This window comes from Bos indicus x Bos taurus, chromosome 5 (genome assembly GCF_003369695.1).
Source record: "Bos indicus x Bos taurus breed Angus x Brahman F1 hybrid chromosome 5, Bos_hybrid_MaternalHap_v2.0, whole genome shotgun sequence".
NCBI lineage: Eukaryota > Metazoa > Chordata > Mammalia > Artiodactyla > Bovidae > Bos > Bos indicus x Bos taurus.
The window spans coordinates 64,850,899-64,877,368 of NC_040080.1; the positions used below are offsets into that span (position 1 = coordinate 64,850,899).

A 26,470-nucleotide genomic window follows, 5' to 3' on the forward strand; every position below is an offset into this window, starting at 1 on the left:
TTATATGATGGAATATTACTCAGAAATAAAAAAGAATGAATTTGAGTCAGTTGTAGTGAGGTGGATGAACCTAGAGCCTGTTATACAGAGTGAAGTAAGTTAGAGAAAAACAAATATAGTATATTAATGCATATATCGGAGAAGGCAATGGCACCCCACTCCAGTACTCTTGCCTGGAAAATCCCATGGGTGGAGGAGCCTGGTAGGCTGCAGTCCATGGGGTCACTGAGAGTTGGACACACCTGAGTGACTTCACTTTCACTTTTCACTTTCATGCATTGGAGAAGGAAATGGCAACCCACTCCAGTGTTCTTGCCTGGAGAATCCCAGGGATGGGGGAGCCTGGTGGGCTGCCGTCTATGGGGTCGCACAGAGTTGGACACGACTGAAATGACTTGGCAGTAGCAGCAGTAGCAATGCACATACATGGAATCTAGAAAAATGATATTGATGAACCTATTTGCAGGGAAGGAATGGAGACACAGATGTAGAGAAGAGACTTTTGGACATGGTGAGGGAAGGAGCTAGGGGTCAAATGGAGAAAGTAGCGTCAACAGAAATACACTATGAGGTGTAAGGTGGTTAGCCAGTGAGAAACTGTTGTGCAGCACAGGGAGCCCAGTCTGGTGCTCTGTGATGACCTGGAGGGATGGAATGGAGGCAGGGGAGGGAGCCTAGGGAGGGAGATGTATGGAATTATGGTTTATTTGTGTTGTTGTATGGCAGAAACAAACACAGCATTGTAAAAATTAAGAAAAAAAATATTTAAATAGAAAAGACCATAATTTTATACATTTTTAAAATGAATGACATGACCACTAAGCTTTGCCAGGCCATGGTCAGTCATGGATGCTAAGTGGTTAAACCCTGCACTGCATTTGTCATATTATGTGAATTATGGGATGCGAAGTGACAGAATTTATGCAACCTTATGAAACATTCCAGAGCAGTGTAGCATTTAAGTGAAGATATTTTAATGGCCCAATTTGTTCAGACTGCTTAAGGATAAAAAGTGATTTCACAGGATTTGTTACTATTAATCACTGCAACCCTAGTATTTAGTAGATGGTGGGCAGGTGTTTTTAGGATTATACTAATAACAAAGGAAAACAACAGATAGGTTTTAACTAGTCTAATTATAATTAGACACAATTAATGTAGCATTTAAATTTAGAATAAAAGGGCAAGGTTAACATATTATAAAATAATTAATGTGTTAAATGTAGACACAATAATCTTCATTTTGTAATTAATCATTCTGCTTACCGTAAGTCATTAGTAACAGATTCAAACTAAGCTCTGGAGAAAATGAAAAGCGTCATTGCTGAATTCCTGGTGTCTAGAAGGAGACAGAATGAATCATATTTTAAGAGACCTCTGAAAAAAGTCCGTTTTAAAAAATGCCAAGACTTGGGTTTGTTATTCTCCTGGGGCACACACTTTGAAATGATATTTTCACATAAGATGGAATCAAATTTGAATCCTGTCATAGCCACAAAATGCAGAAAGTCCAGATCTCACATGGAGTAACATTTAAATATTAAATGTTTGTGTCCGAGGCAGAGATGACAAGAATAAAAATCATCCCATTTCAAGTGAAATCTCTGTCCACTTTGTTTTTTAAACTGGGTTAAATTAGCATTTCTGTTCAGGTTGGCCTGAATGAATACAAAGTAAATATGATAAGCAGCAAAGAGTTTGAAATTATAGGGTTCACACAGTCAAACTGTTTCTCCATTTCATGGAAGGCTCTTCTTTTCATGCAAGCATAGGATTGTTATTTATAGGCTGTGGGACCAAACTGACTGATGGGCCCATCAGTCAAACTGGGTGCTTAGTGCAGGGAGAAAGACCAAAGAGATAATTAACTGAATTTTTTACTTTCTCATAAATTGTTGGCATCAGATAAGTAGTCTTAGGGTCTTCACTGTTCAGCCCTTTCCTCCATTTTAGGACCTATATCTTACACATGTCAGATTATCTTACACGTGTCACTGGGGGTCCTGAAGAGCTCCTGCTTCAGGAAGCTACCCTTTCCTTATACATTTAAATAAGAGAAGCCAGAGTCTCCGCATCCCATATGTTAGAGTATTTGAGGAACATACAACAAAGAGTCCATTTTTCCTTACTTAAGTTCTAAATTAGTGGAGGAAAAAAACCCAAATGATTGTGTATCATGTGTATATTCAAGTGACTGTAGAAATAGGCCAAAATATCCCTTAGCAAAAAAGAAGTCTTTGTAAATAAGTCCAGATTGCTGTATAGGGCACTCTGCCATGTGATCTAGTGGATCCAATGGTATCTGACATGTCTCTGTAGATCAAAAAGTGATCTACAGTGAAAGTGAAAGAGGAGAGTGAAAATGTTGGCTTAAAACTCAACATTCAAAAAACTAAGATCATGGCATCCAGTCCAATCATTTCATGGCAAATAGATGAGGAAACAATGGAAACAGTGAGAGATTTTATTTTGGGGGCTCCAAAATCACTGCAAATGGTGAGTGCAGCCATGAAATTAAAAGACGCTTGCTCCTTGGAAGGAAAGCTATGACCCACCTAGAGAGCATATTAAAAAGCAGAGGCATTACTTTGCTGACCAAGGTCTGCATAGTCAAAGCTATAGTTTTTCCAGTAGTCATGTATGGATGTGAGAGTTGGACTATAAAGAAAGCTGAGCGCAGAAGAACTGATGCTTTTGAACTGTGGTGTTGGAGAAGATGAGTCCCTTGGACTGCAAGGAGATCCAACCAGTCAATCCTAAAGGAAATCAGTCCTGAATATACATTGGAAGGACTGATGCTGAAGCTCCAATACTTTGGCCACCTGATGTGAAGAACTGACTCATGGGAAAAGACCCTGATGCTGGGAAGGATTAAAGGCAGGAGTAGAAGGGGACAACAGAGGGCAAGATGGTTGGATGGCATAGCTCTGGGAGTTGGTGATAGATAGGGAAGCCTGGTGTGCTGCAGTCCAAGGGGTTGCAAAGAGTCAGACATGACTGAGCGACTGAACTGAACTATAGATCAAGATGTATGTGGCACCTTGGCAGCCTCTACAGGTGAACTACAGCATATATTGCCTTCAGAATTTTGGAGCAAAACTCTGCTATCTTTTGTAGATGACTATTTTTCTTTGGAGAAACAGCTTATGTCTTATAACTAGGTCTTACTAGCGACTCAACACTTAACTATGGGCCATCAAATGAGCCTGAGCTGCCTGTTATAAACTGAGTATTGGCTGTCCCCCCAAATCATAAAGCTGGGCCTGCAGCACAGCTTGAGAAGTTCTGAAAGGACAGGTGAGTTGAATGAACAGGTGGCACAGATGCCCATGGCCCCCACTCTTGCTATCTTGCTTCCGTTTTCTCAACTCACATGAATAGCCTCATAGGGAGTTCCCCATGACTAATGTTGACTGAGGAAGAATAAAATTCAGGCCTAGTTTATAGATCTGTATGATATGTGGCCCAAACCAAAGCGGATAGCTCAGTAAGTACTACTAGCCCCCTCTGAGGTGGCTCTGAAGTACAGTAGTGAAGGAAAGTCTTATTGTTGGACAGTAATTCAAGGAGTACATCTAATTATTTTCCTGGAAGAAGAGATGCCTTGAGATATGGCTCTTTGCTGATCCATGCATGCATGCATGCTAAGTTGCTTCATTTGGGTCTGATTCTCTGCGACCCTACGGATCTCTGTTCATGAGATTCTCCAGACAAGAGTACTTGAGTGGGTTGCCATCCCCTCCTCCAGGAGATCTTCCTGACCCAGGGATCGAACTTGCATTTTTTATGTCTCCTGCATTGCTAGTGGTTCTTTACCACTAGTGTCACCTGGGAAATCCATGCTGATTCATAGACCATGGCTAATGGTTTGATAAGATAGTCAGTGTTATGAGCTGGAATGTGTTTGCCTAAGAAGCAACACAACTGGAAAATTGATGACAAGGAGAGGTGTGGATAGATCTTTCTGAATGGTCATAGGGCATGAAGATGAGACCATTCATGAAAGAGCAACCTCAGTAGAGGAGAATCTTAACAATCAGATGGAAAAGATGCCCTGCTCTGTGGACGTCAATCAGGTTCTTTCACAAGTCAATCCATCCTTGCCCAATGGGCTCATGAACAAAGTGGCCATGGCGTCAGAGATGGAGGTTATGTATGAACTCAACGACATGGACTTCTGCTCACTAAGGCTGATCTGTTTACAGTCACTGCTGAGTGCCCAACCAGCCGATAGCAGAGACCAACTCTGAGCCCCACTACATGGCACCAGTCCCCAGGATGATGAGACCTAGTGATGGGTTGATTATTGTACATTGGACCACATCCATCTTGGAAGAGGCAGTACTTGGTTCTTACTGGAAGTGACACTCTTGATATGAATTTGTTTTCCTTGCTGTCAATGCTTTTGCCAAAACCACCATCTGTGGAGTTACAGAGTATGATTCATGTCAAGGTATTCCCACAGCATTCCTCCTGACCAAGGAACTCATTTACTAGTAATTGAAGTGCAGCCGTGGACTCATGCTAATGAAATTCACTGATCTTACTGTGTCCCTCGTTGACCAGAGGTCACTGGTCTGTTAGAATGCCAGACTAGCCATTTGCTGATTTATTTTCCATGCCAGCTGGATAGCAACACCTTGTAGGTTAAGCAACAGCTGGAGAACAGCTGGAGAACACCAACCCTCCAGGGTGTGGTGTATGCTTTAAATCAGTGACCCGTGTATGATGCTATTCCTTGTATTACTAGGATCCATGGGTCCAGGAAAACACTGTGAAAGTTGGGAGTGATTCCTTTCACCATTGCCCATCATTGTTGTTGTCACTCACTAAGTCATGTCTAACTCTTTGAGACCCCACCAACCGTAGCACACCCAGCCTCCCTGTCCTTCATCATCTCCTGGAGTTTGCTCAAACTGTCCTTTGAGTCGCTGATGCCATCCAACCATCTTATCCTCTGTTGCCCCTTTTGCTTCCTGCCCTCAATCTTTTCTAGCATCAGGGTCTTTAGCCACCAGTCACCCTTGGATTTCAGGCATGCTGTCCCTCATCTATTGGCACATCTTGGTAGTACAAGGCAGCAGCCAAACCCATAGCTCCTCCAGCTCCTGCTGGATCACCTCCTTCAGTTTCTTGGAATCCTGGGCCAGGTGTATGTGTGGTTCCGTATGTGTGGTGAAGAGCACCAGCTCCTTCTGTAGACCACCTATGTCACTGAGGTCAGAGGTAACAAGGCATGAGGGCTCCAGTTTGTCCTTACTCTCCCCTTTTCACGCCCAGCTCTTCCTCCCAACCGATGGTTCCGAGGCTCTACAGAGACTTCAGGCCCACAACAATCAAGGAGACCAACAGCCTTCCGCAGAATTCCTCAGCAGCTCCCACTACTGTATAAGAGGCGATCCCCGTAGTAAATCCCACATGGTGGTTCTGCTTGTCTGACAAAATCCAAGTGACACAGCATCCCTCTGACAATTTCCAGGGGAGAACTTGGTCTTCTTAGTCATGTATTGGTCTATTTCCTGCTTCTCAGAATTTTCAAATTCACTGTTGTCTCGACTCCTGTGTCTGTCCTCTTGTTTATGTCCTGAGTCAATCAAAATGCAGAGCATAGGGACTTCTCCTTCATCTACCTCAGACACTGCTCACAAAAACAGGGAATTTCATAAAAATTTTATGGTTAAAAATGAGGATTGCATTGAAACAAAATACCTATAGCAGATGACTTAAAAACTGCTTATTTTTCCTTCTTGTTTTGAAAAGTCCAGCTCCCTGGCCCTCTGCCAACTGCCAGTTTCCTCTCCTCCTTCTCTCCTCTCTTTGCCTCTCTAATCTGCAATTCCCTCCTTGCTTCTGGCAACTCAACATTCCTTTCACTAAAATGTGTGGAACAATTCAGCTCTCTCATTGTCTTGTCCTTGATCACCCTATTGTGTGCTTTCCCTTTCATAACCAAAGAGCCCATCAGAGAAAAGCCGATTTCTCCTGAAGAGGAAGTTTACTGCCAGTCTGTGCCGCCTGTGCCCCCACCTCCGTATGGTGAACTCTCTTACATTAGCTCTCAGTGGAAAGGGACACCATACTCTCTGTCATCCTATCACAGGTTTACTCTACATCAATCCTATAAACCAAAACCTTAAAAGAAAGATTGGCAAAATGATTGCTTTAGATGTAGGTCCTGCGAAGGAAGAGCTTTGAGAACGTTTTGAATTGCAGGCAGTTTGTAGCAGCTGTGGGTTGCAACCATTTTTACCCTGGTGGGTTGTTTAGGAGGTCATTATGTTTAAATTTCAAGCTACCCTTCTAGAAGCTTTCACTTAGAAAGTTAATATTTCACTTTTTTAAGAGTAGAAAGGAAACCCCAGGCTGTGTTTTGGCATGTGAAATTCTGTGCAAATTGTAGCATGTCTTTCTCCCCTTTGGAGATATATGTATTTACCAATTTAAAAAATACAATTTAAGAAAGCAACAGAAGTATAGCAAGGTGGGTATTTAAATATAAAGAAGGAGGTGAAAAATACAGAAAATTGAGGAAAGTGGGAGAGTTATTATTATTTTTTTTATTTTTTAACTTTACAATATTGTATTGGTTTTGCCATATATCAACATGAATCCGCCACAGGTATACACGTGTTCCCCATCCTGAACCCTCCTCCCTCCTCCCTCCCCGTACCATCCCTCTGGGTCATCCCAGTGCACCAGCCCCAAGCATCCAGTAACGTGCATTGAACCTGGACTGGTGACTCATTTCATATATGATATTATACATGTTTCAATGCCATTCTCCCAAATCATCCCACCCTCTCCCTCTCCCACAGAGTCCAAAAGACTGTTCTATACATCAGTGTCTCTTTTGCTGTCTCGTATACACGGTTATTGTTACCATCTTTCTAAATTCCATATACATGCATTAGTTACTGAGCCTATTATACAGAGTGAAGTAAGCCAGAAAGAGAGTTATTTTTTAAATTTATCCAAACTTGAATATAAGCACCTTATTTTAGCAAAAGCATGACTTGTTGTAGCTATGATGAGTTTATCATTATATTATGAATTTTTATATGGCCTCACAACTTTCCAGGATATTTAAAAAAAGACTCTCCAAACTGAGAGACTGATAATGTTTCAGTGCCTCTTTACTATTTTTGTGCTACAAGTTAAGTTATAATAAAGTTACATTAAGGTCTTGAAATTTTATTTTGTTAAATTAAAATATAAAGTGAAAGGGAAACTTAACCTCTTTTTGATTGGAGAGATTTTAATCACATTGAAGAGCAGAAAGAGGAGTTTTGAGGGAGAGAAAGCCTAGGGGAAATGCCTTCAGTAGTTGCTGTGCAGAAGGACAGACAGAAGACCCTGTGGGCTCAGTATCCATAGTGCTCCTGGCTTGGTACCCAGAGTGTTGCATGTTCTGTACCCATGGTACCCTGGCATCAAGTTGACTTCATGTCTCTTTAGTGGTATGACCAGAGCCCCAGGACTCAGAGTGTGAAGAAATCCTACCAGATTCTCCCTTAGGAGTCCGTTCATCACAGTTGCTCTAAAGCAATGGTTTCTTAACCTTACCTGGTTCATGGAGGTCTAGAGATTCTAAAGACCCTTTCCAGAGTAAAATGCACAGATGTATATGCACAAAAAATTTGCAAACAACATCAGAAGATTTGTAGGCCCCATGAAAGCTATCCGAGAGCTAAGGCAAAATCTCTAATCGAAATCATTATCTACTGGATAATTGTATGGGCCTTCCTATTTTTGAACATAGAATAAACTTTTCCAAAACTTTCTGGCTTAGTCCTGAGTGGCACTCAGCTTTTCTGGAACTTAGAGAAGAAAAATGTAGATTCATATACCCTACAGCTGTTTACTCAGGCTGAATGAATTGTAAGTGAGGCCAGCCACAGAAAAGCCACATTTATCTCTTCTTTGCTGCTGAATTCTAGGTGCATAAATGGTACTTGGGCTTCCCTGATAGCTCAGTTGGTAAAGAATCCACCTGCAATGCAGGAGACTCCTGTTCGATTCCTGGGTCAGAAAGATCCGCTGGAGAAGGGAAAGGCTACCCATTCCAGTATTCTGGCCTGGAGAATTCCGTGGACTATACAATCCATGGTGTTGCAAAGAGTCGGACATGACTGAGCAACTTTCGGTTCACTTCAAATGGTTCAGTTTAGTTCAGTTGCTCAGTTGTGTCTGACTCTTTGCAACGCCATGGACTGCAGCACACTAGGCCTCCCTGTCCATCACCAACTCAAATTCAAACTCACACTCATGGCCATCAAGTTGGTGATGCCATCCGGCCATCTCATCCTCTGTTGCCCTCTTTCCTCCTGTCCTCAATGCTTCTCAGCATCACAATCTTTACCAATGTGTGGGCTCTTCACATCAGGTGGCCAAAGCATTGGAGTTTCAGCTTCAGCATCAGTCCTTCCAATGAATATTCAGGACTGATTTCCTTTAGGATTGACTGATTGGATCTCCTTGCAGTCCAAGGGACTCTCAAGAGTCTTCTCCAACACCACAGTTCAAAAGCATCAATTCTTTGGTGCTCAGCTTTCTTCACAGTCCAACTCTCACATCCATAAATGACCACTGGAAAAACCATAGCTTTGACTAGATTGACCTTTGTTGGCAAAGTAATGTCTCTGCTTTTTAATGTGCTGTCTAGGTTGGTCATAGCTTTTCTTCCAAAGAGCAAATGGTACTTCGAATGGTATTTCCAAGGTGCAAATGGTACCCAATAAATAATTGTTGAAAGCTTTTGCTTTAGATTATAAGTTTACAGTGAGCTTCCCTGGTGGCTCAGATGGTAAAGAGTTCACCTGCAATGCAGGAGACCCAGGTTCAATCCCTGGGTTGGGAAGATCCCCCGGAGAAGGGAATCGCTACCCACTCCAGTATTCTTGTCTGGAGAATCCCATGGACAGAGGAGCCTGGCAGGCTACAATCCAAGGGGTTGCAGAGTCAGACACAACTGAGCAACTAAGCATGTACACACACATGTAAAGTGGGTGAGAGAACACAGCGGGCTGTCGTGTGCTCATGGAGTAAGAGGAGTGCGCTTGGAACTTGAATGATGGGTGAGATGTGTAATTGGGTGTGTGGACCCTCAGAGAACCTGGGCTAACCCATCAATAAGGGACTCCCATCTCCTCTACTTAGTCATAGTGGAAGGAAACCCAGATTATATAAGAAATTTGAACTGTGGGAAGGCTGCTGGAGGACCAGGGAAATTAGGGAGTCCTTGATATAGTGATGATCCAAGTGGTGAGGAAGAAAGTCTAGTCACTGGACAGGAGAAGCATGAATGCTCCCTAACTGAGCTAAGTGTCCCCAGTTTGGAGTAAATTGGAAAGACAGGGTTATCTAATTTCAATCCTTTATCCTACTTCAGTAAAAGCGGACAAGGTCAGTGTTGGGGTTTCTGAGGGAGCAAGCAATTTGCAACCCTTTCCATCTAAATTCTGAAACAATTGAGAAATAGACACAGGAGTCTGATTGGAGTAACCAAATAACTTCATTATTCTTAGAGCTCGGTTAGTGAAAGTGGCTTGAAATGTATACCCAAATGGACTAATAAAACTTGTCACCTCCCCTCCCCCACAGTCTCCAAGATCATGGGGCTCGCTTGGGGAAAGTCAGAGCAGACTACTGAGGTTCAACTCCCAGCTTTGCCACTTAGTAGTTCATTTGCTGTGGAATCCTGGGCAAAGCATTTGCTTTTCCTCTCTAGCTTTTCATCTATAAAATGGGGATGATAATTATAGTAGTCCCCAACATACGAACAAATAAGAGCACATTCCTAAGTCCAATTTGCTTGTAAGTCCAACAAAGTTTAGCCTGGGTACACAACTAACACAATTAGCTTTATAGTACTGTACTGTAATAAGTTTATGATACTTTTCATGCAAATAATACATAAAAACCAAACAAATATAAAAATAAACAACAACAACAAAAAACCCCCATGTATAATGGGGTTCAGAGTACAGCACAGTACTCTGAAAAGTACAGTAGTATAGTACACCAGCTGTTTCACCCAGGGACTGGTATCAAGAAAACAGGCAAGTATAGTCACTAACTGGAGGAGGTGGAGGAGGTGGGAGACGGTCGTGTTGAAGGATCTAGATATTTAAGGCTCTTGATAACAAGCTGGTCTGGGGAGGAGTCATTCTGTTTAGCTTCTTCTATCCCCTAGCCCAAAACCTTGAGAAGGTACCCATACACTGTTACTAATTTTTACATTTTAAAGCTGTTAAGTAGGAAAAGCAATGGCATTTTAGAGAAGGTAAGCAGTTGCACAAATATCCTCTCTGTCCGAGACTCCAAATGACCTGCTTTCCTTCACACAGCCCGTGACTCAGTGGCAGGAAAGGTGACAAGCCTAGACCCGGGGCCAGTTCCCCAGGGGAACAGAGCTGGGGGCCAGTTCCCCAGGGGAACAGAGCTGGGGGCCAGGCCCGGGGGGCTCGATTCAGGCTTCAGGGATGCGAGGAGAGGCACCAACACTTTCTCTTCCCAGTCTTGGGAACATCCAGACATTTCTCTGAGCACACTTCTCCAGTCTGCTTTCAGCCGACTTTCACGTTCTCAAGTTTAACCTTGTCAGGCTTGATGATCAACAAGGTTGCAATGAGTATTCATAGAAATTGGTACAGAAGTTAATGTCCAGATCTGCATGAAACGCAGGCAGCAATGAAGACAGTGACACTCACCAACCTTGACAGAAGGGACAAAAGCCCAAACTCTACAAGGAAATGTTTGTAGCCCTCGTCAGCCCGGTGCTGTGTATTGCAGACAATACATGCACTTTAAAATCTCAGGATCTAAGCATTATGGAAATGACAATGACAACTTGAGGAGAGCTGTTGTCATTGTGAGAAGATTCTTAGAAACATGCACTGCTTTTCAGCATCCTTAAGAATCCCTTTGTCCTTGGTTTCAGGTACTTTCTTCTGTAAATTTATAAGACATATATCAAATTCTAACAGAATCTTTGTAGTTTCTGGATATTTATGGTCAATTATTAATAAGTAGAAAAATGAAAGGAGGAAGAGAAAGAAGACAAATTTTACAGATTGGTTTTGCTTTTTCTATAGTTTCCAAAAAATTGTAGTAATATGGCACACACTCATATAACGTAGAGGATAATCTCTGTTTAAGGCATGGTGAAGAATAGATGAATTCGTGGTATACAAAGGGAAAGAAACCCCCCTTAATGAATGTGCTTACTAGAAAAAAATGTGCTCACTAGAAAATTTCCAATTTTCTGGTTTTAGTTGGCTTTGGGTGCTCGGTTTTTACGTCATACAGGGGGAGGGTATCTGCTCTTTTGCGCTTCACTGGTATGGGCTGGATTATCAATGTGTCCCAGATGCATTGTGTTATCAATGCATCCAATCCACAGCTGGAGGAATCCTTCTTAGGATTCTAATTAGAATCGAGCATTCACAGGAAAGATAGCTTCTAACTCCTTTACCTTATCCTTTTTTCTGGAAATGGTGGGGAGGGTATTATAAAAATTGTAGAAAATACATTCAGAAAAGAAAATAGGTCAAAATGCATTTTTATTCACATGATGAAAAGACTCTTAGATGATTATTACAGTCAATAATAACTATTATTGTTCATATGTCTGCTTTTTCATTGAGTGATGGCAACTATGGGTAGACATTATTGTTATCTCCATTTTATAGACAAACTGAAGCTTGGAGAGAGTTAAGTGGGTGGCTCATGTCTGTACAAATAGTGAATAATGAAGAGAAGATGTAAACCTTGATCTTCTCTTCTTTAAATCTTGATGAAATGATTTGCTTTCTTTGTTCTCCAGTTCCCTTGGTTTAAGCCAGGGTGTATAGTTGAAGTATTCATGCTTAAATATTATTTTATTTCATCATTATTGTGCTTTTGCAAAAGATGAAGGGGCTTTAGTCTTATAGGTCAAATGTTGCGTATGTTTCCAGCTAAAAAGTAAAAAGCCAGGAAGTGTGAAAATAAGACCTGAGCTTTGGCCATTAGGATGTGACAATTATAGACCAGTCTAGTAGAAATTCCATGGGCAAAGAAGAAAGCAAGTATAAAGTAGGAAGGCATTTGATTACAAGTAATAGAAGAATAGAAATATCTGACCGCATGCCTTAACCAAGCAGGGGTTTTATTTATTTTTTCTTATAATAAGTCCAGAGGTGGGCAGTCCATGGCTGGGGAAGCACCCACACAATGCATCAGAGTCCTAGCTCCTTCTTCATCCTTAGTGTTTATCTTCAGGTGTGTTGCCTAATGATTGTGAGTTCACTTTTCTATCTCTGGCTCCAACTACACATTCTATACTGGAAGAAGTGCCCAGCCTGTTTGCCTCTATCTTTGGTGTTTGGAAAGGGATGCTCTCTCCAAAGACTTCCTTCTGCACCTAGAGTTAAGATCTGGGTCTCAGGACTTCCCTGGTGGTCCAGTGATTGAGATCTGCTGTGGGTGCAGGGAAATGGGTTTGATCCTTAGTCCAGGAAGATTCCACATGCCCTGGGGGCAACTGAAGCCTGTGTGCCACAATTACTGAAGCCCATATACTCTAGAGGCTGTGCTCTGCAACAAGAGAAGCTACCACAATGGGAAACCCCTGCACCGCAAGTAGAGAGTAGCCCCCGCTCACTGCAACTAGAGAAAGCCTTTGAGCAATAATGAAGACTCAGTGCAGCCAAAAAAAAAAAAGGCAACTGTGTCTCAGGGCCCCCCTAACTGCAGGGGAGTCCAGGAAGGAGAATTTTTCAGCTAGGTTCACTTCCATACTGAACAAAATTATGTACTGAAGAAAAAATAAGGGAAATGGATGTTCAATGAAAAAATATATAAGAAACATACAATTCTTAGATTTTTGCTTTTTGGTTGGAGAGGTCAGGAGTGAGTGTAAATGGACAGTGATGATTGAAAATCACTTAAACCAATTGCTCAATTGGGAGAGGCTACTGACCAGGGCTGCTGCTGCTAAGTCGCTTCAGTCGTGTCCGACTCTGTGCGACCCCATGGACTGCAGCCTACCAGACTCCTCCATCCATGGGATTTTCCAGGCAAAAGTACTGGAGTGGGGTGCCATTGCCTTCTCTGCTGACCAGGGCACTAGGGCATTGAACTTAAGTGTATTCAGATGGATGAGGCACTAATTGGTTCAGCCTGGGGCTTGGCTCACTCGTAACCAGCGCTGCAGAGCAGTGTCTGGAGTGATGGTGAGAAGCTATAAGAACAAGGTGGAATCAAGTCAGGAAATGGCCAGGGAGGATCAGCACCAAGAGAAAAATATCAGCATTTATGGGGCATAATTTTTAAGGCCAAGTTAAACAGTCAAACTGACCTCTCTACCTTCCCAAGAGGCAGTATCCTGCCTGTCTCAAAGTGGTTTGCAAGTTGCTCACTGACAACAGATGAGCATCTTAGGAAACTGGTTAGTTTCTCAGCAGAAAAGCTCCCCATGCTGCTAGTTTTTTGTTTTGTTTTGGTGGTGATATAAATGATTACAAGAGCAATACAGGCCTGGGGCTAGATTTTGAGCAAGAAGACCACAATTACTCAATGCTGCATCTCCTAGGAAGATTGTATTAATATTTTGCTACATTTCATTGCTTGCAGAACCTACCTCTTGGAGCTGTTTGTCCAGCCACTAATTGCCTTCACGTCCCCTCTGTGTTGAAGAACGTGAAGATGACTAGCATTGCTGGCTGGTCACTGGGCAGTACAGCCATGGCCACAGAATGGCAAGGCTGTCTGGGGTCTAGGTCTGTGATTCTGTCCTCCTTACCCCGGTGTTCAGGCCATCAGTCATATAGAAGTATGTTAGAGTCCACTGCTACAGGAGCTGCTTGCCCTCAAGTGGCAGCTGGGGCCATACAGATCCAGACTGCAGGTGGGCTGGCTAGCGTCTAGCCTATGGAGTAATGTGTGGGAATGTTGAGTCTCAGGCTGGGCTGAAAGACGATCAATAGCTCCCATGTGGAAGGAGAAGTCAGGAAGGAGACCTGAGGCCCACAAGTCCAAGGTGAGGAGGAGAGTCCTGTGTTTAGATATGCTAATCAATAGTAAGAGCAGGGAAGAAGATCTAGTTTGCAGAAGCCAAAGTCTAGGAAGACCAGAGCCATTAAGGGCTGAACCAAGGGATGAGTGCTGGGCCCTATTAATAGAAGGCATAGGGCTTCCCTGGTATCTCAGATGGTAAAGAATCTGCCTGCAGTACAGGAGACCTGGGTTTGATCCCTGGGTTGGGAAGATCCCCTGGAGGAGGGCATGGCAACCCACTCCAGTATTCTTGCCTGGAGAATCCCCATGGACAGAGGAGCCTGGCAGGCCACAGTCCATGGGGTCACAGTCATACATAACTAAGCGACTAAGCACAATCCTGAGGTAGAGACAGGCGGTGTGAGAGGTGGTGGTAGTTGGTAGTGGTCTGGGTGTAAAAAGTGCAGGGTCAGTGTTGAAAATGGGGAAGTCTGGTTCTCCCAATACTGAGGCTTGTCTGTTTTACAGCAGTGGTCTGAGTTGGCCACTATGAAAGTGTGGCACCTGTGCGTGGTCAGCAGGGTCTGCACTCTTGGAATCTCTCTGAGTGGATTGTTGGAAGTTCTGCCATTATTAGGAAAGTATTATATTTTTTAATCTCTTTGGTGCCAGATGTGGTTCAATCTCTATATGCCTCCTCCTTTTCCGTTGTTTAAAATGGAGATATTTCTTACTTCATGGTTCCTGGGAGAGATGTTATGAGTCTAAATGAGATTATGTGGTCTTGGAATTCCACTGAGGAAATAGCTATGTAAATTCAGTGTATTGTTATTCATGACATGTGTGGTGGAGCTGAAAACTCTAGCTACTACCCAGTCATGCAGACCATAAAATTAGACTTCCTATACTGTGCACAGTAATTCTCTTTCTTACAGTAGAAACCACAAACCAATTTTGCCTTACGGAAATGTGCTCCCATACAAATTTTTTAATACATGTTTTAAAGACTGGCTCAGTTTTACTGTGAAGTTACATCTGAGAAAAGTGATGCCATCTAGGAAATGTGTTTTACATACAGGGCCATACATGTTTTAGATGCTTACCAGGATCTGACTATGAAGATCATTAATCCAAATGACCTCACAGTTTCCATTTTTACATCACTAGTTCAACTAAGAAATAATTTTCAATAATATAATTGCAAATGTATTACATTTCTGATCCTACTTATATCCAGGCTGTAGGCATTACCTGATTTTTTTTGGATTACTCTTTAATTCTTTAACAGTTGCAACGTTTTCTTTGCAAGTGCATTATGGGTAATTTATGTTGTTTTGACTGTTTCTTTGACGTAATTTGCAATTCTGCACCCAGAGTTGTAATATACTACAGTTTAGATAAACGGCACAGAAATACAGAGGTTATCTATGTAAAATGATTCATATTTCATAATAGGGACTTCTGTAAAATGAAAAAAAGTATACATTGCTATTAATCAACTTTTTATATTACTTTTTTTCCCTCAACTGAGATTTGTTGCATTTACTATTGTAACATATTTCCAAAACACATTAGTTAAATGGAGCTGAAAATCATGCATGCATATTTTATGGAAAAAATGTGCAGATATATTTTCAACTTTAAGCTATAAACTATGGCTTTTCTTGGATGATTAAAATATTCTGGCCCATTTAAAATGAGCTACATAATAAAAGTGATGTGCAATAATAATTTTACAATGCTTAATAATACAAAGTGTTTTATCTGAAAAAATGCCTTTTAAAAGGTTTTATGCATAATTCAAGCACTTCTGCTCTGTATAAAAAACAAGTGAGTGATCTGCAAGTGGAATTAGAAATTGAAAAGAAGTGAAAAAACAATTAAAAAACCAGACTTGGAGTTTTCTGCCTCTGTTTGGTAGAATTAGGAAGCAGGGACACATTAAAAGGTTTTATGTTGACAACTAAGGCAAGTTGGGCAGAGTGACACAGTAGAAAACATTAGGTCCAAACTTTCTCTAATACAGGTTTTCTGGCTTAAAAAAGTGGGTACAAAGGGTTATTGAAGTTTATTGAATATGCTTCTTATTGTCAATTCACGTCACTGAAGAGTTTGCCCTTGCACACACAAGAGAGGAGCTTTTAGATCTTCAACCAGACACCTGCCAGTACTACCTTTAACATGCAAACTAGCCAAGGGAGTTTGGCTGCTTCTAGTCACCATCAAAGCACAGAAGCTGGGGAAAGACTGCACACATCCTCCCGACACTGACCCCGAGCACCCCTGATGAAGAGGTGAGAGAACTGTTAGGCGTTTATTAATGAAGCTCGGCCTATTGCTATTTAGAATGGTCCAGAAGATGAAATAATTTGGAAAGAAACTTCCAGTATGAAAAGAGGTGTGGAAAATCAACTTCAATAGGAACAGATTAATTACTAACTCAAAAGAAAACCATGACCCACAATATTTTTTTAAACTTGAAGGCATGGTAAAATAATGGTGGATTAAAAAATTACATATTTAACTAATGACTAGATGGTCAAATATAATAAAATTCTAAAACATCCTAATCGTTTCAGTAAGAAAATTTGATATATAGGTTTTATCTTCCCAACACCATAATTCTGTTTGGGTGAATTTTTACCCTTGATGAAGGTTTTGGTTGTGTTGCTTTGGATTGGGCAGTCTTAAATGTTTTGTTTTGACTCAACTTCTCATGACCTAATTTCTAAAAGGACACAGTTATAAATTTGGGCTTTTCAAAGATTTTTTTCTTTAATAATGTAATTTTAAAAAGGCATAAATAAAGCATGAGTCTGCTGAACATGGTCTAGATACAATCTCATTTGGAGGCAGGGTTTTGTGTGTGTGTGTGTGGCTTACTTCATTAGAGTCACAGAAAATTTGGGCAGATCTTTGCAAATGCCATCCAGAACTTGTTTACAAGAAAAGTTGGTTGCTCTTATTTCTATGGCCTTATCCTTGTTCATGCTTTTTAAGACTCTTTGCGACCCTGTGGACTGCAGCATGCCAGGCTTCCCTGTCCTTCACTGTCTTCCGGAGTTTGCTCAAACTCATGTCCAGTGAGTCAGTGATGCCATCCAACCATCTCATCCTCTGTCTCTCCCTTCTTTTCCTGCCCTCAATCTTTCCAAGCATCAGCTTCTTTACCAATGAGTTGGTTCTTCACATCAGGTGGCCAAAGTATTGGAGCTTCAGCTTCAGCATCAGTCCTTCCAATAAACATTCAGGACTGATTTCCTTTAGGATTGACTGGTTTGATCTCCTTGCTGTCCAAGGGACCCTCAAAACTCTTCTCTAACACCATAATTCAATAGCATTGATTCTTCAGTGCTTAGCCTTCTTTATGGTCCAATTCTCACATCTGTACATGACTACTGGAAAAACCATAGCTTGGACTATACATCACTTTGTCTTTGCTTTTTAATATGCTCTCTTGGATTGTCATAGCTTTTCTTCCAAGGTGTAAGTGTCTTAGTTTTGTTGCTGGAAAAGGAATGACAGACCACTTCAGGATTCTTGCTTTGAGAACCCCATGAAAAAATGGTATGAAAATGGCTTTATTCTATTTCTGCTTTAAAAGGTCTAATGGCACCCATGTCCTAATACATCAAGTTTAATTTGAAGGGTGGTGGCTGGGAGAGCTTTGGGGATAAAACGGGAGAAGAAAGGGATATATAGATACACCTCTCTTTCCCTCCAAGCTTTCCATCCTTTTGGATTTGGCCTTCTTGTTGACAACTTTTTATTAAGGGGTCTTCAATCATCACTTCTTTGAGTCCATTTATGACATTCTCTATAGCTCTCAACATAAGACAGAGTAAACAGTGACTCTCAACAAAGCTAGTGAGGTGATGGAATTCCAGTTGAGCTATTTGAAATCCTGAAAGATGATGCTGTGAAAGTGCTGCACTCAATATGCCAGCAAATTTGGAAAACTCAGCAGTGGCCACAGGACTGGAAAAGGTCAGTTTTCATTCCAATCCCAAAGAAAGGCAATGCCAAAGAATGCTCAAACTACCGCACAATTGCACTCATCTCACACACTAGTAAGGTAATGCTCAAAATTCTCCAAGCCAGGCTTCAGCAATACATGAACCATGAACTTCCAGATGTTCAAGCTGGTTTTAGAAAAAGCAGAGGAACTAGAGATCAAATTGCCAATATCCGCTGGATCATCAAAAAAGTGAGAGAGTTCCAGAAAAACATCTATTTCTGCTTCATTGATTATGCCAAAGCCTTTGACCACGTGGATCACAATAAACTGTGGAAAATTCTGAAAGAGATGGGAATACCAGACCACCTGATCTGCCTCTTGAGAAATCTGTATGCACGTCAGGAAGCAACAGTTAGAAATAGACATAGAAAAACAGACTGGTTCCAAATAGGAAAAGGAGTTCATTAAGGCTGTATATTGTCACCCTGCTTATTTAATTTATATGCAGAGTACATCATGAGAAACGCTGGGCTGGAAGAAGCACAAGCTGGAAGCAAGATTGCTGGGAGAAATATCAATAATCTCAGATATGCAGATGACACCACCCTTATGGCAGAAAGTGAAGAAGAACTAAAGAGCCTCCTGATGAAAGTGAAAGAGGAGAGTGAAAAAGTTGGCTTAAAGCTCAACATTCCAAAAACTAAGATCATGGCATCCGGTCTCATCTCTTCATGGCAAATAGATGGGGAAACGGTGGAAACAGTGGCTGATTATTTTTTTGGGCTCCAAAATCACTGCAGATGGTGAATGCAGCCATGAAATTAAAAGACGCTTACTCCTTGGAAGGAAAGTTATGACCAACCTAGACAACATATTCAAAAGCAGAGACATTACTTTGCCAACAAAGGTCCATCTAGTCAAGGCTATGTTTTTTTCCAGTAGTCATCTATGAATGTGAGAGTTGGACCGTAAAGAAAGCTGAGTGCATAAGAATTGAGGCTTTTGAACTGTGGTGTTGAAGACTCTTGAGAGTCCCTTGGACTGCAAGGAGATCCAACCAGTTCATCCTAAAGGAGATCAGTCCTGGGTGTTCATTGGAAGGACTGATATTGAAGCTGAAACTCCAATACTTTGGCCACCTGATGCAAAGAGCTGACTCATTTGAAAAGACCCTGATACTTGGAAAGATTTAAGGCAGGAGGAAAAGGGGACAACAGAGGATGAGATGGTTGGATGGTATCACCAACTCAATGGACACGAGTTTGGGTAAACTCTGGGAGTTGGTGATGGACAGGGAGGCCTGGTGTGCTGTGGTTCATGGGGTCACAAAGAGTCAGACACGACTGAGCAACTGAACTGACCTGAAGTCAATAAATATTTGATGATTGACTTTACCTTAGAGAAACTGCATTGTCCATTTCTGATATACCCTAAATAGACAAGGAGATTTTTTTGTATTGGAGTGTCAGCAATAGCAACAATCCTGTCCCCCAGTGCAGAAGGCTGCAAATAAGAAAAGAGCTTTATCTGGAATCACAAGAACTGTAATTCTGGAGACACAGATTTAGGTAAAAATGAAAACATTCTGGGGAAGAGAAAGAGTCAGAGGCTTACAAAGCCAAAAACCGTGTCTGACACAGGGAAGGAAATATTTGTCCTTAAGGGATGGCTACCATGAGTTGTTTCAGGGTAAGGATGCAGTAAATTGGCTGTCACGAGCTGTTTTACAGTCGAGGTCTGATACGTATCTTGAGTCTCTGGAACACTGGGTAGATGTCTGGTTGCCAGTGATGAGATGATGCAGCCTAAAGGTCCGATTCCTTTAGGGCACCTGGGTTCCTCGGCTCCAACACACCTCCCACCAGACAAGTGAGCCTGCTTTCTGGCTTTGCACCCCCAGCCTCACCTCTCCTCCAAATGGACCCCAGCTGCTCCTGCAGCTGTGAAACCTACAGACACACTTCCTGCAAGAAGAGCTGCTGCTCCTGATGGCCCCTGGATGTGCCAACTGTGCCCAGGGTGCGTCGGGCAAGGGGCAGCCGACAAGGGCTGCTGCAGTGCCTGATGTCAGGGAGAGCCTGTCCCAGGTGTTAACAGAGCAACCAGGACAAGCCTGCATTTTATTATTTTTTCATACAACCTGACCTGATTCCCTGTTCTTTTTTTCTATGAGATATGCGATTTGAAATATAAGTTGTTGATTAACAAAAAGGTTAGATACCATCCAGTCGAGATGTGTACATGCACATTTTCTCAGTGGCCTCTCAGCTCTATTTTAGAGAGCTCTCTTAGCAGTACTAATTCCATTTTGACTTTTACAGGAGTAATATTTAAAAACTGTCCAAAACAGCTTGAATAGTCAAAATATATTTTAATGTAGGTTGTCTTGGTCCACCCTTTGATAAATTAATACCGAGAGACAGTTTCGTTGAGGACCACTTGATTCCCTCTACCCTGTATGTACAACACTCGCTTTTGAAATGACAAGACTTTCTGGAATGCTTAGCTAAGCATTTAAATCAACTCTGAAAAATCACTTGTTTCATATTGCCTTCTTGCCATCTGTTGTCATTTATTTTGGTTTTATTTATTGATTTTTTTACCCGGAGCAACTTCTTAGGAGAGCATTACATGGCTAGAAATAAATAATTGTTTGTCGATTGATTATGATTAGAGAGTGTGTGTTCTGATGGTGGAAGTTAAATAAGCCAGCATCGCAGCTCTGAAGAGGCTGGATGAGGGGTTGGTTTGATAGAGGAAGACCCCAATCCACAGCTGAGAGGGCCAAGTGAGATGCCTGGAGGGCTTTGCCTACTCTTGATTCCTAATCTACATAAATTACTTTGGAACTGACTGTAAATGAGTTAAATGGTTGGCTGGTGACAAAAAGATGAAGAAAATAATGAATGCATACTAGGCGACACAAAAGATTTAGAGGGATTTGTATCAGCTTTGTAACCAGGCTGTCACGTGGGAAATAAAATTTATTGTTGCTAAACATTGAACATTACTCCTGAGGACTAAAGTAATGAACACAAGTAAAAATAAATAGCATTGAACTAACTAGAGCAGCAAGACTTTCAAAAGAGCACTCTGGAGAGGAATGAAGGGTTTCTCTCTAACACTGTCTAGGTAACATAAAAGCACAGTTCACCTATGCAATATCACCTAGGCTAATCACAACTGACCAGATGACAGGTCAAAGTGTTTAGTTCTATCCAATTCATTTAGTTATATCCAATCCATTGACACTTGCCTCCCAAATTCCAAAGAAAGCATCAATATTTGTTAAAATATACACATCAAGGTTTTATATCCCCAAGCTTTTGAAAGCATAGCAAAAAATTAGAATACAGTTTGGGTATTATTAGAAAGGTTTCAATTCAGCATCTGTGTAGAGTGGTGAGTAAACCTATTATACCTTGAACTATTGCCTGGAAAACATGAATGACAATGAAAAGTATTAGCTTAGGGATAGTCCCTACCTCCCCCAAGGAAAGAGTCAGAAATTCTTATCACTTGAGACATTCAAAATGGGCATAAAATGTACCAAACAAATTATGTTCTCCCTGGTGTAATTCTTAGTAAACATAATGAAAGAAATTTATTTTATTTTCTCAATGTGTTTCTCCTCTCTTAGTTTACCATTAAGTACGTCATAAATCAGTTTTGAGCCTCAAAGTAAGTGTGTTTTGCAGTGCCTCCCCAAAGGCCCATATAATCATAAATATATTGTTTAGGACAATGTCAGGATTGTCACTTACCCAGGGATTGAGTCTCAAACTGTACCTCTCCTTAGGAATAAGATTAGTTTGTTTGTTTGCTTTTTTAAAAAACGCGTTGGCCTCTCTCCATCAAGGTACCCTTTGCAGGGTCGTGTGGAGTTCCTGGGCACAAAGCCTTCCTGTGTCCCTTGTTTTTTTGATTTTTGGAAAATCAGCCTCCAGGACCTTCCCTGAATTCCAATGGGCATATTCAAGCAGTTGCTAATTAGGGAAAGGAGGGAGACCAGGGAGAAACAGGGCATGGTCCTGGTTCCCTATTAAAAAGTGTGTTTAGTTGCTAAGTCGTGTCCTATTCTTTGCAACCCTTTGCACTGTGGCCCGTCTGCCAGGATCCTCTGTCCATGGGATTTTCCAGGCAAGAATACTGGGGTGGGTTGCCATTTCCTTTTCCAGGGGATCTTCCCAACCCAGGGATCAAACTCACATCTGCTGTGTCTCTTGCATTGCAGGCAGATTCTTTACCCACTGAGCCATCAGGGAAGCCCTTCCCTATCAATGGATACACACAACAATATCTTTGAGCTGTTTTGCAGCTGAACTACAGTATCTCTGAAACCCACTACAGGTGGGAGAAGTTTACGGATTAAGGATGGTACTCTGCCCACAAGCATTTAAGACCCCAGACCAGTTGGAACCTGAAGGTTGGTGATGCTGGCTCCTACTTACCTCACCACCAATCCATCAGAAGTACGTCCACAAGCTGATCACACCCTCTTTGCACCATTACTATAAAACTTCTTACTATCCTCTCCAAGTTGGGACACAGATTCTTCCAAGGTAGGAGTCTGCTGTGTCTCCCTTTACCGACTTTTGACCAGCCAATTAGCACCTCTAAGACCCTTGAGAGTCCCTTGGACTGCAAGGAGATCCAACCAGTCCATTCTGAAGGAAATCAGCCTGGGATTCTTTGGAAGGAATGATGCTAAAGCTGAAACTCCAGTACTTTGGCCACCTCATGTGAAGAGTTGACTCATTGGAAAAGACTCTGATGCTGGGAGGGATTGGGGGCAGGAGGAGAAGGGGACAACAGAGGATGAGATGGCTGGATGGCATCACTGCCTCGATGGACGTGAGTCTGAGTGAACTCTGGGAGTTGGTGATGGACAGGGAGGCCTGGCGTGCTGTGATTCATGGGGTCGCAAAGAGTCGGACACGACTGAGCGACTGAACTGAACTGAAGCCTTAGGTTCTTCTTCTTTTTTTTAAATGTCTTCCTGCATTTAGCATTCTCTTTTGGAACTTAAAAAAATCTAACCATCAGGCATTATAGAATCCAAGAGATTAAAAAAAAGAAAAGGAATGTACTGAGCAGTGCTGCCCCCTGGAGGTCTCAACTAGAGGAAAGAGTGGAAACCTTTTTCTTAAAGGGCCAGAGAGTAAGTGTTTTAGACTTGGCAGGCTAAGAGGAAAAACTGGGAGTAATATGTAGATATTTATGTAAAAAATGTAAAAACCATTCTTGAGGGTGATACAAACACAGGCGCTGGGCTAGATTTGTCCCTGTTCACCCCTGGTCTAGAGAAATAACATAAACAGCCCAAAGTGCAAGCTGTAATGAGGGATGTATGAGGAAAACTATTCATCTGAACTACTTTCTTCCTTGAACCGACCACAGGTTTTAATTAAAACAGCCTTTCCTGCTTGTGTGAGAGCCCCGTGCCTCCCTGGGGAACAGGGAGGCTCTCGCCGGGCTGTCTTTTCATCCTGCTCTCTCATCTTTCTCTTTGCTTTCTTCCACCTCAAACTACCTTTTCCTCCAAGAGCTCATTTATTGGGGACAAGATGAGGGGGCCTGGAGGGTGGGAGAAAGCGAAGGGAGAGGCCAACAAGAATTTTAATTTCCCATGCGCCAACATAATTACAGAACAGATACAAATCCCTCCAAAGCTTTTGTGCTGCTTTATATGCATGCATTATTTTCCTCATCTTTTTGTCACCAGCCAACCATTTAACTAGTTTACAGTCAGTTCCAAGGAAATTTATGTAGATTAGAAATCACCGACCTAAACTGAAGCCCCAAAGACATCTTACCTGTTACCACCTCGATAGATAATGTGCTTTAAAAAATTCACTCTCTCTTTTGGAAACCTAGTGTCAGCGGCGCTATCTGTCTTGTCTCAAAGGCCTGTGAATTGGCCCAGATATGAAGCGTGGGTGATCAGAAAGCCTCATCTCAGATTGTTCTGGAGTTTTTTTGCCAACAAGAGCCCATCACTTTGGGAATTCACTCAGAAAAGTAGAATAAAAGTATTAATAGCATAAAAAAAAATGCATTTAACTCAGTTGCATTTTCCTTTGCTATGATTAATTTCATTTCCCCTGGGAAATGTTACCCTTTGACGTTGTGGATGAATTAGAATTTTTCTCTCAGAATTATTAAAACATACCATTCCTAGCAAGCCAAGTGTTCCCTATGGCGATCTTTGATTTGTCTCACAGTTAAATGCAGTTAATATTGAACAAACAATTTGTTGTCATTATTAGTGTTTATTGTTAAGGCGACTTGAACACCAATGATATTTTCTTTTTGGAGAAGGCTCTTTTTTTTCTAACACATTCTGACCAGTGTTTTTTCTATGTATCCAAAACAATATGCTTATCAATTTGAAGCCCAGCTGTGTCAAGGCAAAAATGAGAAGTGATACGACTGGGCTGGTAATCTGCGGCTTGAGGCCAAATGATGACTATTATGAGGTATAGTATACACAGGTACGGTGAGCTCATTTCTCAAACTGGAGGGGTGCCACTGCGAGGAAGCCATTTTATGACTAGGTGAGCGATCATATTAAGAGACAGGCTTAATAATGGTTGACCCACTATCAAAGCCATAGACACAGCAAATGTGTGTGTGTAACATAGAGGGCAGATGTCTCCCACTTAACCTTGTACCTGGCCGGTTCCCCAGGGGCACAGGTGTGGGTCACAGAAGGCAGAGAAGCTTTCAACTGCTCTGCCTGTGTGGGAGGCAGTGTGGTGGTATCAGAATCTGGCAGCCATTGTGGGTTACCTCTCCACCCCCAATAGCCATTTCTCTCCTTTATGGTAAACACAATTTTTTTTTTTTGGGGGGGAGGGGGCCGGCAGCACCAAGTTAGGGACTAAAATCATGATGGGTTTTAGTCATGAATGGCAATATCATTCCTTTTTTTTTTAAAAAACAGTTTCTCACCTGAGCTGTGGGGCATGTAGCAGCTTAGTTCCAGGACCAGGGTTTGAACCTGTGCCCCTGGCATTGGAAGCCCAGAGTTCTAACCACTGGACTGCCAAGGAAGTTCCTTGGCAATCTCATTCCTTTCAACAGGGTTTTCCTTTTCCAGTGCTCTCTGGAGTCAGGGTGGCTATGTATGTAAGGCCAATGTTATGGTGGGAGATATCTGCAGTTGGGCTTCTGGGAAAAACGTCTCCTATTTTTTTACCCGACTGTTGTTGTATGGGGATATACTGCTTGGGCTGGTGGCCATTATCTTGTGATAACTCAGAATGAGAAGCTGACAGAGGAGAACGACAAAGTCAAGATAGAAAGAAGTAAGATGTTTGATGGTGTTGAGGAGCTGTGCACCCAATCTGGAGTTCAGCATATTTGGACTTCTTGTCACATGAGGTAAGAAAATGCTTTTATTGCTTAAGTCACCATGAACTGGGTTTTCTCTTTCAGTTGCTTGGAGCCAAATGACTTTGAAACGGAGAGACATTCTCACTTATATTGTTGTTGTTGTTTAGTTACTAAGTCGTATCCAACTCTTTGCGACCTCATGGACCTTAGCCTGTCAGGCTCTTCTGACCATGGGATTTCCAGGTGAGAATACTGGAGTGGGTTGCCCTTTCCTTCTCCAGGGAGACTCGTTACCACTGAGCCACCTGCAAAACCCCTCTCACTTATTTTTCCTCACAGACCTTGGAGGCGTTTCAGTACTTTATGTGCTCTAGCTGGAGAGGTAGCAGCATACAGAAAGGGTGGTGGTGTCAGGTCAGAGCATATGCGGTACCCAGATTAGGCAGAAGTACCAGTGGAGGCAGAGGTACTCAGTGGCTGTGGCAGCCAGTCTGGTGATCCCAACAGAAGCGGCACATGTTGCTGACTGAGGTCATGAGGAGGGAAGCCCAGTAGATGTAGTGGTACCTAGTTGACAATGGGATGCCTCATGTTCAAGGAGTAGAGCAGAAAATAGAAAAAAGCTATGGTACACAGTAGCTGACTGGATAGTGGATTTGACTTGTCTATGAGTAGCACATACACGTCATCTCTGGTATCTTACAAAGGATAACTTGCTGCAACATACATACCCAAAATGCATAATGGCTCAGATGCAGTAAGAATTTATATTTTGTTCACATGCAGGCCAGTGGAGAGTGGATGGTTCTCCATGCGTTGATTCAGGGGCCCAGGAGACTTCCACCTGGAGATTCTGCAGTTCTCTTGGATCTAGTTGTCATCTGCATCGAGCTGGTAGAGGAGGGAAAAAAGAGAGTCTGGAGCAGAGATGCCTGCCTTCTTAAAAGCCCAGGTCCAGAAGTAGCAGACTTTACGGTGAGAATGGGTTATGAGTTTCTACCTAGGTGCAAAAGGAGTGGCAACTGGGTTTTCCAGGCTGGGCAGATGCTTTCCAGTTACAACTTTGTATTATGAAATGGGAGACCATTCTGATGGGTAGTCTCTTCCACCCTGATTAGACGTACTTGTTCAGGGGTGGAACTGGGGTAGGGTAGCTGATACTTTGCAGAACCTTGGCGTTTCCTAAGTGGCTGGTGG

General features: G+C 42.1%; 1 pseudogene; it reads right to left on the reverse strand.

The window, feature by feature from the left end:
• Positions 1–5,051: 5,051 nt before the first annotated feature.
• Positions 5,052–26,470, reverse strand: part of LOC113893531 — an 81,134-nt pseudogene continuing 59,715 nt past the window's right edge.